We start from the raw sequence: 15021 nt of genomic DNA, 5'->3' as shown, positions 1-15021 counted from the left end.
GTATACAGGTCCTCTGCCATTAGTGTATCACACCCAGCAACAAGATGTGCAACCGTTTCCAGTTCTGATTTACAGAAACTGCATTTGTCTCCCACATGTTCAATGGACTTTGTAAATCAACATGTATGTAGTCTGCTATCCTGAGCCACCAATATTAACCTTTCATCTTTTGGTTTAAATTCACCTCTTCTTGACTATTCCCACACCAGATCCTGATCAACATGAGGTTTTTCCCGGATATGAAACTGTATTTATACCTTTTTCACATTTCTTGCCTTCTCACCTGATCCTTCTCCTTTTATTCTTTCTTTTTTTTTTGGCACATTCAATTGCTGCCTGATTTTTTTCTATTTCTGATTTGGTTCCATTCTTGATTGACAGTGGTATGCTTCTTTTAAACTTGTTCTCTTCATGTTTCAAAACTTTCACCATGTTTGGATCTGATTAGGTTGGCAGATATGTTTGCAGTCCTACAATTACATATCTATACATATAATCAATTTCGAGGAGGCCCATACATCCTTCAAAACGAGAAGTGCATAATCTTGGTATACACTAATTTTATATATATCATTTGATAAGCATGAAACATTTTTCTTGTTTTCTTGCCCAACTGATCCAATACCTTTTAGGGAAAGTCAGTCACCCCAAAACTGAAAGTTAGAACAGGAAGAACAAATTGGTTCATAGCCTGGACTTTGTTCCTAGATGTCAGAGCTGTTTTCAATATTAATTTTAGTCTTCTAAAATATTTCTTCCTGAGTTTTGTTTGCATTTGTTTATGTTTTGTTGTTGATCCTTCATTAATTCCCAAATATTTATACATTCCCTCCTGCTCAAGTTCCTTTATATCACATTCTTGTCCCAGCCTGATAGTTTCTTTATGCTGCAGCTTTCCTGCTTAATTTATATTTTTGCACATTTATCAAGACCAAATGACATTCTTCGTTGATGTTGAAAAATATGCACATATCAAATTCTGCATTGTTTACACAATGGTTGAGCAGTTCACAGAAGTAGCGTTTGCCCTTTTCCTCAAAGTAGTGTGATCTCAGAGTTGGTATATTTAATTTTTGGGGGTGCAGAGCCCTCCATGTGTGGGGCTGCAGAGGGACTTGCCCCCCTGAAAAACAAAGGAAAAATACTATTTATAGGGAAAGCAGTCACAATATATAAAAACATGCTGCCTTGACATCTTCGTACTTTGCCTATTTAATCCTGCATTTAAAGTTAATGCTTAAATTCTATACATTACTTCCTCAATGTAATGGCATAAAAACAGCTGTTTTGAAGAAGTTGGTATTTTACGAAAATGCTGAATGTCGAATCTTGGCTTTTAAACATTTGACATTTTGAGCAAACCACATTCCTGTTTTTGGCATTATTTTTTTGGTTATTTAATTAAACAAAAAATGAAAAAAAAAGCTTTTAACAATTTTGACAGTAAACCTTATACATCTGTAAGCACTCCTTTTATCTATAAATGTGGGATGATTTCAAATGTTTTTATGTAATCTATCCATTTCACACTTGGATTCTTCCCCTTTTTTCAATTCTCCATTTTGACTTTATTTAACAAGAAATGATCCTTTGTTCCATATGACTTTCTTTTTGTTACCCTTTTGTTGTATTGTCATTACTGAGTTTTCTTCTAAATGATTATAGACTCTGTCGGTACCAATTCCAGTATATAATTTATACGGTTTACTATCAAAGGTCGATTGCCACTCCATCGAACGTCGGATGGTCGACATTGGAAGGTCGGATATATCGAATGTCGAAGTCGAAATATCAATCTCGGAACGGTATTACCATGGGTTGAGGTAGGAGTACGTAGTTGTCGTACCTACGAACTTCTCTCCTACCTCGACCCATGGTGGAACCCATTTCGAGATTGGCTTCGATAAAATGGTTCGGCCTTCCGGTGTCGACCATCCGACGTTCGATGGAGTGGCAATCGACCATTTGATAGTAAACCAATTTATACATCATCAGAAGGCAAGTTATTGGTCTATAGTTTTTAGGATAGCTTGCAGGTTCAGTCTTAAGGAGGAGTATCATTTTTTCCTGTTGTTAATCAGGTTGGTGTTCATTCAGGGTCCCCATGTAAGAAGTTCTTACTCAGTGCTTAATCTTTGTGTGAAGATGTTAATACATTTAACCAGAAGGTAAGTACTGAATCTGGGCCTGACATTTTCCAATTGGGAGTTTTTCTTAATTTTGTTTCAATTTTTTTCTGACCATTACTTCGTTCCATTTCATATCCTGTATATTTGAACTTCATATTGTTTGTTTAACTTCCTCTATCATTTCAGGAATTTTCATTATGTTCCACAGGATCTTCATACATATTTCTCCCAAATGTGTCTATTTCTTCTTTTTTGGTGGTGATTCTATTCCTTTTGCTTTATTTCCCAAGTCTATATTAAAATATTCACCTTTTTTGGTCATCAATGAATTGCTTATGTTGTACTTTTCCTTTGTATTTATCTGCGTATCTCCTATGTTTTTCTGCCTGTGCTGATATCTTTAGTTTATTATTTGCAATAATGTATGATAGAGCCTAGTCTTTTCAAATACTGTGCATTGTTTTTATCACATTGATCTTTCTAAATATTTTTTTGATGTGCTCCCTCTTCTATACTCTTCTAACGGTGACACTTCTTGTTTAATTGCTTTATAGTTATCTCTGTTCAATACTTCAGTAATGCACTTGATTTCTTTCTTTTCTTTCCCTTATTGCTCTGCATTTTTGTGATAAGACTTTATCTGTTATTAAATTAGCTGCACAGTAATATATCCTATTTACTTCTGTTATGTCACATGCATTTCTATTAATAGTCTTTATTACTGTGTTCATTTGTTTTATCAGACTTCTAACATTTTGGGTTTTATTCACCTTCTTTAATCTATTTCTTTCATTGATCTTTATATATTTTTATATGTCTATCCATCTCTATTAAATCAAGTAGATCATTTTCTTCTAAACTGAAGGCACATTTTGTTTTCTGTTTCCTGTGGGGATTCTACAGAAAGTTCCAGAACATCTTCCTGTGACATATTCTCTTCAGCTGCATCCTGTGTCATTTATTGCTGTTTCATATGGAACTCATTGGCCTATCACTCCACAAGTTGCCAGTGTTTCCTGTTCTTTTCCTTGCTGTGGAGCTACAACTGAACTTTTGTACTGGTTTCCTACTAAAGGATCCAGAGTATCTTTGAGTGGCAACTGATCAGATGCTCCCCCTTTCCACCTGTTTTCCTTAATTTGGGGGCTCACTCTTATATCATGCTGCGTCGGTAGTCTCACTGTTAAAGCTGCATGATAATGCAGCATGTCAGGACAATGAATAATTAGCTATATGCTCTCCCCTGGCAATGCCATTAACTCCTGATATACACTGCTGAGCAATTCAGAGAATCATGTGGCTGCCTGCAATTTTATTGTTGGAGGAAAAAGTAAATGTCAATAAAAGACAGCATTCACCTCTTCACTTCAATAGAAGAAGTTGTGGTGCAGGTAACTTCAACAAAGATTTGGGGGTATGGGGAGTTAGTGTGCATGTGATGAACAAGTCTGTACATGTCTATAAGGGCATGAATTAAGCTACTTACATTTGTGTGTGTGTGTGTGTGTGTGTGTGTGTGTGTGTGTGTGTGTGTGTGTGAGTGCGTGCACGCTCGCATGTCTTCTGGTAAGGAAATAGCGAATTTGTGGGTGTGGGTGTGTATGTGTTGAAACGGGTCCCCTACAGAAGAATGACAGCTGAGAAGACCGAAACCCACATAACCAACACCACATGGTCGACAATCAAAATGCCAGCGATGGGAAAACGGTATGTCTCCGTAGTGTGGAATGGAAAAATTTCCATTCCTGCACTGTAGTGCGATCTCGGAGTTGGTATATTAAAGCTATGGTGAATGTGGGGGGGGGGGCGTAGTCCCCCTGCTAGCACAAAAAATAACATTATATTTTCCTTTTTTTGTGCAGTAATTACATTGTCAGTGTTTCAATTGTCGACCATGTGGTGTCGGCTATGTGGGTGTCGGTGTTTTGCGCTGTCGTTCTTGTGCAGGTAATCCATTGAAACACGCATGCGGGTGAATGGATGAATGTTGACATGACTGTGATTGACTGTGGGGTCTTGTTGCTAGTGGTTAGATGTGCGTATGTGTAGTGGTTGATGTCTAGTAGTGTGTGTGTGTGTGTGTGTGTGTGTGTGTGTGTGTGTGTGTGTGTGTGTGTGTGTGTGTGTGTGTATGTTAAAGTTTTGTTAACAAGCCAATAATGAGGTTGTTCTCATTGTAGCCATTGCTAACTCTGAATCATTTTCTCACCATTGCAGTAGTCATTTCCCATAAGTGATGAGGTTGTTTCTGGATCCTATGGCACATTTTCCTTAGTTACTTGTATTTATTGTGCATCTGCTTTATGGATTTGACCCTTACACACAAAATTTCCCAAAACAATTCCCTGTGAAATGTCATTTGCTTCTCCTGAGGTTGTAAAGTCCACAGTTTGTCCTTTTGAAGCCTCAAACAATAATTACTGAGAATGCAAAACAGTTAACACAATTTTCTGTCATTTCACAAGAGTAAAATCCTCTACCACTGCAGGCATTTTTTGCAGGGGGAACCCCCTTTGCCCCAGTGTGGATTGCAAGCCCCAAATTCTTACTAAACTTACGTATACCAACTCCATGGTCACACAAACATGAAGAAGGGTGAATCACTGCTAGAGAGCATTTAGAAATTGCACCAGCAGTGATCTTCTGTTGCTCAGCATGTTATGAACTGAGCTATTTATCCTTGGTCAATATGACACGAGCCTGTTGAAGATGTACCTCTTATAATACTCCTTGTACTTTTTAAATGACATCTTATGGGTAGCAGAATGTTTCCCATCACAAACACTTTCATATAGTTTTAATTCTGGGTACATTATTTAAACTTTTTATTACAACACTGCCTGCAGTCTTTTCACATGCTTTCATATGCTGTATTTCCTCACATTCATTGTGGTTGTACCCACATAATGTTACTGCACCTAAATCTCTGGTACAGATGATGTACTTCCAGTTCTGTCAATTGTGTCATCCTGTTGTCACAGATGATGCACCTGTGGTTCTGTCAAGCACATCACACTGTTGTTCCCATATTGTTGTTCCTGATTATCAAACATACACATCTCTTTACTAAGTCTGTCCACTGAAAATCTACTGTTATTATCCTTCACTTCTTCTTTGAATTACTGTATTTGAATAATGCCATGATGTTGCTTTTTTATCATGAGAGGTGTAAATTATTGCATTGTCATCAAAAGGACAATTTTTAATTGATGCCTAATTATTTCTAGGATCTTTCATTCCACAGGGATCAGTGCTTTCATAGTGCAGATGTGCACTTAATAATCCACATCTGTTAAATGTGAATGCCATAATGAACCTTCCACCTCGTATATTGCTCTTCAATAATTCCCCACAGTCATTTTATTACATTTTTGTATGCAGATAATATTCTCACATCTTTAATGATCATATACATATTGCATTTGAAGCATAAATTTAATGAAACAAGTCAGTGTCGGTCCTTCTATTACAAAAAGTATTGTTCCTTCCACTTGTACTGTTACTTTACTCTAATGTCTTCTAACCCAAAAAGTTAAGACTGTAAACTGCATTGGATTCCAAGATGATGGGCAGCCTGTGAACACTCTCTCCCTAGAGCTCCACAAACATCAATTTGAATCTTCATAATCAAGACTCATTAATCTCCTTTTCTTCCCCAGAGCAGACAAGAATATCTTCAGCTAAGCATCTGCATCAAATAGTTTGGATAATTTCTCTGTTCTACATCCTACCAACTTTGTATTTTGAATCCTGAATACTGCTGCATCAAACCACATCGCAGCTTGAGGCCTTGTATTAATTGCAACACAGCACAGCCAGTCAATTAAATACCTAAATATGCCTAACGACCAAGAACAAATGGACTCACAAACAACTAAATCTAAACTATCACAATTATTTTCACCTGAAAAAGAAACCTTAATTAAAATACAGCAAACTCAAAAATAACAGGAAACAACAAAATCCACTTCTAAAATAAAGCCTGAGGGGGCCTACTCTTTGGATGAACTGAAATCTGCTCTAATGCCCATACAATCTGCCATCCAAAACTTTTCAGAGCAAATTTCAAAATTTAGATGTACATTGGAGCAAATTGTCACTCGTTTAGACCATGCTGAGGCCAAATCGACACCTAACAAAATGAAAATAGAAGAACTCCAAAAACAACTAAAAATAATGAATCTATCCTAGAAGAAATGCAGCAAAACATCACAGATCTGGAGGCATGTAATAGAAGAAACAATATCCTTATACGAGGAATTCCAGAAACAGCTGACCAAGCACAACTTCATGACACCCTAAAAATTATATTTGCTTCACTGATGGAAAAACAGCCCACTACCAATGATATTGTGATAGAAAGAGCTTATAGAGCTCTCCAAAGATCTCAAGACCCAAATAATCCATGACAGGTGTATGCAAAAATTCTGAGCTATCAGCATGTACAAGCAATTGTCCATGCAGCAAAACAAAAAGGTACTCTACTGTGACAGGGTCACAAAATAACATCTGCACAGGATTTACCAATGCCTATCAAACAAGCAAGACAACAGCTGGCCCCTTACTGTGCTTTCCACATCGCAAAAAAAAAAAATAAATAAAATTCCAAATGAAATATCCCAGTACTCTTGCATTTAAACATAAGGATCAGAAATACTTAGTTAAAAACAAATCAGAAGTGAAAACTCCCTTCACCAAGGCATTTGGAGAACTTTCAAAGCTTTAAATAATTACTCTCCCTGCTACCAGTCTAAAACAAGTATGTTCTTACCTAAAAGATACATTAGCCTGTTTAATATGTGAAGCAATGTCTTAAAATGCCTCAAATGACTCGTTGTAATCCACGCTGCCTTCCTGCTCCATAAATCTTCATTTTCTTTTGAAATGAAACAGTAAAGATTCCAAAGAGCAGATTGAGGGCTCCTTTGCAACATTCTAAGCCATGGATGTCTACAATTATTATCGTCATGTCGGGAAACATGCTCCATACTTCTTTGCCCTGTTTTACACTCCCTGCTCCTAGACGGACACATTAAGCAGTGGCACTGCTCTACCCACTTCCTCCTCGCAAGGACTGACTGGGAACTAGATAATCCTTGCAGCAAGCTCACATTTTTGTTTATCTTATGAAGGACAGAAGGGAAAAAACATGAAAAAGCAATCCAACAATGCCAGAAGAGACATCTGAATTATCATTTTTGCAAAAAAATCCTGGATATGAAGTACAAGACCTGATCAATGCAAAGTTTGAAAAGCAGTATAGACAAATCTAAATGGCAAGTAATAGACTTAATTATATGCAAAGACTGTGCTAAAAGTTACAAAAACAATAATATACTATATGTTATAGGAAGTATTATTGTTTGGAGTGCTGATTAGTTTATTTGCAATAAGAGCAGTACTATTACAGCAAAACTCTAAGTTTGATAGAGCTCTAAATTATATAGCTGCTTTTCTTTTCTTTTTCTTTTTCTGTTTTCTTTCTCTCTGATGTTAAGAGAATGGACTGTAATGATGTTAAAATCAGATTGCAATGGTGTGTCCAGAACTGGGACATGATTTTTGTTTGAAAAGACTTTAAAGGGAAATTCTCTATGTCTGGACTTAAATGCTTACAACACAAACACATATAGCTGTATGAGTCCAAACATATGTAATTATAACTCCAATAATTTACAAAGGTTACTTCTCTATTAGCTCAAATCAGAGCATCAATGGGGAATGTTTTGAGTGAGTGGAGGTTGCACATCTTGTGCTCAGTGCTATTTGTATAAAATGTATATATAAAGTTGTTGTGTTTTTCTGTATTGGAATGATGATTATTAATGATGATTAATGATATTTAATTTTGACTCATATTGTAATAGTTTGGTATCTATTTGACTCAACACCTATCTTGTTAATTCCTCTCTTAGAGTTTGTCATTATGTGGTTAGGCACATTGGTAGATCCAAGAGATTTTAGTGCTACAATACAACCAAATATGTCACATCTCTATTTAAATCTTTCCAAATATATAAGGAGGATAGGATTTCTAAAGCCTGATGTAATAACAGTTAATGTCCTTTTTGAGGTTGGATGCTGTGGGAGATAGATTCATGGAATGTGAAGGGCTTGCTGGATGTTAAAAAAAGAAATTACTCTTATAGTTAATCTACCAATCACACGCTAACATTGTATTTCTCCAAGAAAAACATCTATTTAATGAGGACTGGAACAAGGATAGAGATAGACCTTGGTTAACCTCAATTATTGCTTCTGGTAGTAAAACTAATTCTAAGGGAGTAGCTATTTTGATTAAGAAATCATTTAAAGAAGGAATTATCAAATATGGTACAGATAATATTGGTAGATGGTGTTACTTTAGATGTATAAATTCCTTATCCTGCAAGCCCACACTCTTTCTAAGTATATACGGTGTGTGTTCCTAAATATATATGGTCCCTGTACAAATCAACAAGATTTCATAGTTCAGATATATAATCTACTGTCTAAATTTCCTAACCATGATTATGTAGTGAGGGGGGTCTGGAACATGATTATTGGTCCTTTAAACGATAGAGCCAACAAGAATAATAAGCAAAATAAACCAATACTTGCTTTAGAAGAACTAATATTGGAATTCTCTTTACTTGATCTGGCTCTGTCAAGTAATCAACTCAGTCAAGGGGATAAATTCACATTCTGCTCTCCATGCTATAAGTCATGGTCTAGGATTTATTTTTTTCTGATCTCAGAATCTCTCTTAAACGAAAAAACCCTATACTCAACCAGTCTGAGATTTCTGTCAGACCATTCCAAAATAACACTGAAACTTATACCTTTAAAAAACATTCCAAATCAAAACGCCCCACAGTCATGGTCCCTAAACCCAAATCTTCTTGATAAAGAGGAAGTAGTAAATTAAATTAACAATACACTAGATTAATTCAGTGCTAATCTTTCAACCACAGACATTGCTCTAGATATTCTATGGGCAGCAGCAAAAGCTAAAATTAGGAGGCTACTGATTCAAAAAGCCTCTCACTTTAAAAAAACTTAATAGAGAGAAAGAAACTAAAATAAAACAGAAAATCCAGGAAACTGAAAAAAATCAGTCCAGGAAAAATTCAGCCCTGAACTAGAAACCCAACTTATCAATCATCAGAAAGAGCTATACTCAATGCATGTACAAAATCTCCCATTCCGAGAAATTAAACTCCTGGCTAACTACTCTGAATGGGCTCAGCAACCCTCCAAGTTATTAGCCAGACTCATAAACCTTCATCAGGACCCCATTACGATTTCACAAATCAAATACAATAATGAAATACTTACAAATAACCAAGATATACTGCTTACTTTTGAAAACAAATATGCAATAAACTCTATGGCCCACAAGATGAAATACACCGAGAATCCTACAACTCTTTTTTTAATACTATTACATTCCCAAAAATTGAAAAAACACCAATTTGAAAGCCTAGAGACCCCTTTAAGAATACAAGAAGTTGTGGAGGCAATAAAAAGTCTTAAAAGTAACAAAACTCCAGGCCCTGATGGCTTCACTTCTAACTTCTATAAAAATGTGCTTCAAAACATTCTCCTATCCTTCTTAGAGTCTTTGAATATATGTATAAATTTGGATTTACTGCACTATATCTTAACAACTCTAAAACTATCTTATTCACAAACTTAATACTGACAAATCTACTCCAACAAGCTACAGACCTATTTCACTTATCAATGTAGACATTAAAATTATGTCCATGGTTCTAGCAAATAGACTTAAAATGTTCTCCAAACAATCATATCCCCACAGCAGTCAGGATTCATGAAGGGAAGACAAACCTGGAACAACACACTTACCCTAGATGCGGCCATACAACTTTCTGCAAAACATAAACTTCCCAAATATCTTATGGCACTGGATGCTATTAAGGCTTTTGTTAGAGTAAACCATGAATTCTTGTTGCTGACTGTACAACTTTCCAAACAACTTCATGAAGACAATCCAAATCTTATATAATTCTTCATATACTACTCTAGTCATCAACAAGCTACATTCTTCTAAAATAAAATTAAATAATGGTACAAGACAGGGTTGTCCCCTTTCACCATATCTTTTCAACATATATATCGAACCCTTATTTATATATTTAAAGCAAAAAAAAACCTTTCATCATATACCTAGCATTCTGGGCAATAATCTTGTTTTTTCAGCCTTTGCAGATGACCTCATTATATATTTCCAGCTACCTAATACTGACTTAACTAAAATTCAAAATACAATTGAAATCTTCTCGAAAACTTCTAATTATGAAATTAACCCTTATAAATCTCTTATTTTTCCAATCAACCCGAGCAGCTATAATGAGCCTCTCTTTCCTATAACTCAAATAAAGTTGAAATATACTTTTAAATACCTAGGGATAATATTTGACCATAATCACAAAAACTCTCTCCAAAATAATCGCCTTAAAACATGGACAAACATCGAAAATGATATAGACAGATGGAAAAACATGAAGTTCCCCTTTCTTTCTAAGATAGCAATTATAAAAATGAACATTCTACCCAGAATACTGTACCAATTTAATGCAACAAATAGTAACATCCCTTTAAACTTCTTTAAAAAAGATAAACAAAACCCTAACTAAATTCTTCTGGTTTCCTAAAACCCCAAGGATCTCCCTAGCAAAACTAATGCTTCCTAAAAACAAGGGAGGACTGGGTATTCCAGATTTCAGACTATATTATGACATAATATGTGCCAGCAGGAATCATGTTAATTGCAGATCATAATCCAATTGTTTCAACAAACTCCCCCCAATGGGTTGATCTTTAGCATGCGCATGTGAAACTGTGTAATATAAATCCCAAATCATTGCTCTTCATAAATACATCTGTATTAAAAGACATTAATCTATATAATCTAATCAAATATAAAATTAGTGGATTCCCTTCAGAATTTCGAAATTCTCAATGTAGATCTGCATACAGCACAGAATAGGAGATTCCCCTTTTCCTTGCTGTAGTGCGATTCTGGAGTTGGTATATTTATGTAGTGGGGGTGTGGGGGGTGCAGGGGGGGCTCCCTGCATAATCATTTAAGTATTTTTTTTTTGTTTTGGGATTTGCTTCAGAATTTCGATATTCTGAAACATCGGTCATATGCTCTTGATTATATGACATTCAGGGTTTCGGAATTTCAAGATTCTGAAGTGAATCCAAGATTACTACATTCCAAAAGCTTCTCTCTTCACTTTGCCTGACAAATGCTTTTATTCTCATGCAGCCCATTCATTTAAATCCAAACTTAAAACTGGGTAATACAATTATTAATCTTGACCAGTTCCCTCAAATTAAAGACTTGACTGTATGGGACTTCTATGTAGTTAAGAACAACTCTCTAAAAGATATCAAAGAAAAATTAAAACTTAGTAACAAATATACAATAATTCTGAGACAAATCAAAGAGATAGCCTCTACTCTGGGGAGTTTCCCAAATGAGATACAGGAAGAAATAAATTCTGCTATATCACTCTTGAAATGTCTAAAAATTAAAAAGAGGATGTTATCAATTACATACAATTTAATCTCTACCACTAAATACCAATCTTCTATTACATTTGCACAGTATTGGAGAAACAAAAACCCCGAACTAACTGATATCCATCTTTCCCAAGCGGTCAATAATACGAACAGATTTGACACCTTCAAGAAACTATTATATACCCAATTAATGATAAATAATAATGCATATTATACCCCTGAATGGCTAAACAGTTTCTTTCCTAACACCTTACCTCTCTGTCCCTTTTGCCCCACACTAACAGCCGACCTCTTACATATCCTATAGTACTGTAAATATGCATAAAACCCATGGAATTTACTAAGGATTAAACTTGCAAAAATGGGATACGGTAGGTTCATAGGTTCATAGGTTGGTACTAGGCTATCAGCCCTAGGGCCTATACATGCCTAGCCATAACAATTCCCTGGCTATTTCTTCCCACACTATTTACTTCCCTGGACCCCACTCTTTCCTGGGAATTTGCTATTTTGCATGAAGGCCAAACTGACATACCCATTACCGAACTGAGTATTCAGATTTCTCTCTTTATGCTAATTAAGTTCTATATTACGCAAAATTGGACAGAACATTCCAAAATAAACTGGGATAACTTTGTGAACATGGCATCCAAATATATTCTATCTCATAAACTAAGTACTGACAATACTAACAAATGCTTGAAATACCTTAGCTTTTGGAGTATTACACTAAACTGTAGCCTGAAATAATACAGAATGGCTTTTTGCACCTATCGTCCTATACTAGTACTATTAGCCACTCCTTCCTCCAAAGAGATTCAACTCGTGTTCTCTGATGTTTAAGAAATAGTAAACTTTACTAATGAAGTATAAATAATAATAATGTAATAATGCAGCACTATATGTAAATAGTTGTATATAGGGGATATTTATTCTATATTCTACTCTATTTTCTATTTAACTACTGAATTTAGATTCTGAGCCAGTAACAATATATTGTATTAATAGTTTTTACATGATTCTTCGATGAGTGTATAACTTCTTTTCATATTGAGAAAACAAACCTTAAATGTATTTGCAGGTTATTTGAATGATTAAACCGTTTGGTATGTACCTCACAAGACATCTGCAACAGCTGGAAAGGCCACAGAAATACCTCACTAAAAGAATCACAGGCCTAAAGCAGATGCCATATGCTGACCATGTAAAAAAAACTCCAGCTATACTCTGTGGCATATTGTCTACTCTGAGGCGATCTCTGCTTAACATACAAGGCCATGTCAAACCCTGAGCTGTTGGTCATGCTCCACTTAAAGAAATCCCAATCCCTCAGAGCCACACACTCCAGGGATCTAAACCTTGTCATCACAATGAACAAAACATGCTGGAGGGATAAGTTCCTAACCCAGAGACTCCCCATACTCTGGAATAGACTGCCCATACATGTCAAGCAGAGCGCCTCATTGGCCCTCTTCAAAAGGAACCTTGATGATTGGATGGGAGATAGGAAATTCAACCCGGGGATCATGTCAGTCACCCTGCTAGACAGGGGTCCAGAGAAGTAAATACTGTGGAAAGAAATATCCAGGGAATTGTTATGGCTAGGCTTGCATAGGCCCTAGGGCCGATAGCCTAATACCAACCTATGAACCTATGAACCTATAATGACCTTATCTGTCTATGAATGCTGACCATTTTCAGTAAAGCATGTTTTGTTATTGTACATCACAATATGTTTAATGAAAATAAAATAAAATAAAGATTTGGAAAAAAAAGACTGTAAACTGCATTAATTGCATTTGTTTTCCATTTGTCTGTTAACTCTTCACTGCCATAGGCCATCCTTACATGTGCAATAAATGTGTTGCATTACTAAAATAATGTAAAAAAAGTCAATCTTAATCTGTTCTATTAAACCATTCACTGAGGCCATATAATAAGGAAATATATATTTTAATCAGTATTTTGCTTTTTGGTATACCTTTGTATTTCATTTATAATGTCGATCGTTTGTATCATATTTGATTTCACTGATAGCAATGGTCAGAAGTGCCACTTCAGTAAATTTCATCTTTAACCTTTCATAATCCTAAAGCTATTACAGAAGCAAGTGATGCATTAACAGCAGGCTTTGCAGGGATAATGATACAGCACCACACTCAGATCTTTACTTACATTTCAACATGTTTAAATTTCCTCAACTGCAAGTTCAGAATAATGAAAGCTTATTAGTTTACAGATTCTGATATATATATATATATATATATATATATATATATATATATATATATATATATATATATATATATATATATGAGTCTATCTGATAAGAGCAAAAGTCCATATCATCGAATCCGACATGATCAAGATGAGACGAATGAAAATGCAGAAGAATGAAAACTGAAATGAATGAAATTTAGAAAACCGAAAGAAAGTTATTGACTGTTCACGAGTTGTTACACTTTACGAAGGAACAGTGATGCTGTATGCGTGTACTGCACTGGACAGTTCTCATGCAGATGTGGACATGCCTTGGGTGGTTACCCTTTTCTTCAATGAAGTGTGATTTTGGAGTTGGTATATTTAATTTTCAGGGAGTGTGGGGGGTGCAGGGTGGACGCAGCTCCCCCCTTCGAAACATAACAGAATGTCCTTTATGGTCCCAGACTGTTGGGTGGTGGGTGTGATCTGTGGGAAGTGTGTAATATGGTGGTAAAAATTCAGCATCTGTTTTTGGTTTTCTGAATTTTGCTCATTTCAGTTTTCATTGTTCTGCATTTTCGTTCATCTTACCTCAGTCATGTCGGATTCGATGATATTGGTTTTCGCTCTTATCAGGTAGACCCATACGTATGATTTGTAATAATATCGCAGTAAATTATTCTATACATGGTTTCAGAAAAGGGAAAATCTGTAAAATATTAAGCTTGCTCTTTATTTTTCCTGTCAGGCCAGTTCTGGCATTGTTTCAGTTGCATTGCTGTAAAAATGGGTGCATTGCTAAAAGAGATAGAACTAAAAATTAGAAGTAAGGATTGCTGCAGAAAGACTTTGAGGCAGGCAATTTGCAGCTAAGAAAATAACACCAAACAGGAAATATTATAGAAGTGAACAGTTCACAATGGATAAAAGTTTAACAGACACAAAGAAACACTATGCAGTTTAGATCAATCTGTCTTCAACCAGTGCATAGTGCTATGAGCATGCTGTTGGCATGCAAACATACATTTTAGAAAGATGTTTTTCCATAGGACAGGACAAAGCCACTCAGATTGTGCCAGCAGTAGGAAATTCAAAACGAGAGATCAAAATTATATAAATCTAAGTATAGGATCAGTGATCCTTCACTTAAAACATT

Source organism: Protopterus annectens, chromosome 5.part0 (assembly GCF_019279795.1).
Source record: "Protopterus annectens isolate FY-2018-M chromosome 5.part0, PAN1.0, whole genome shotgun sequence".
Classification (NCBI taxonomy): Eukaryota; Metazoa; Chordata; order Ceratodontiformes; family Protopteridae; genus Protopterus; species Protopterus annectens.
The sequence above is the reverse complement of the archived record's forward strand: the minus strand, read 5'-3'. Positions refer to the sequence as shown.